This window comes from Helobdella robusta (assembly GCF_000326865.2).
Source record: "Helobdella robusta unplaced genomic scaffold HELROscaffold_51, whole genome shotgun sequence".
Lineage (NCBI taxonomy): Eukaryota > Metazoa > Annelida > Clitellata > Rhynchobdellida > Glossiphoniidae > Helobdella > Helobdella robusta.
The window spans coordinates 631,836-632,419 of record NW_008705261.1 but is presented as its reverse complement, the minus strand read 5'-3'; the positions used below and the strand labels follow the sequence as shown (position 1 = coordinate 632,419).

Below are 584 nucleotides of genomic sequence, written 5' to 3'. Positions count from 1 at the left end.
AGAGATTGAAAGAGGTATCTTCGTCATCGTCACCAGCGTAACCATCATCGTCGTCGTCCTCATCATCATCATCATCGTCATCATCATCAGCATCTGAGAATATTCAATAGCAATCCTGCCCTCAGTTAATGGATACTTTCAGATGGTGATGTTAACAAATATCAATGGATCAATGATGGCGATGATGATGATGAAGACGACGATGATGATGAAGACGACGATGATGATGATGATGAAGACGACGATGATGATGATGATGATGATGATGACGATGATGATGCTGTTAATTATGAAGTAGGAAGGGTTGATGATGATGGCGAGGATGATGATGATGATGATGATGATGATGATGAACTAATAGTAACAAGATTGCACACAAAGCATCTTCATCAAGACATCCACCTGAGACCAAAAAGATATGCAACACCAACGAATGACACAAAAAATCTCACCACACACACACACACACACACACACACACACACACACACACACACACACACACACACATTTATTTACGCACTACACACCCACACACACCTACACTTATCTACAACCACACAAACACACACTCCACACACACT

General features: G+C 41.3%; 1 protein-coding gene across 1 annotated transcript in view; it reads left to right on the top strand.

Moving 5' to 3' along the window:
- HELRODRAFT_178991 (hypothetical protein) overlaps window positions 1-584 on the top strand; it is a gene marked incomplete at both ends in the record, with an annotated part of 4,070 nt that overhangs the window by 2,958 nt on the left and 528 nt on the right. The window lies entirely within an intron of this gene.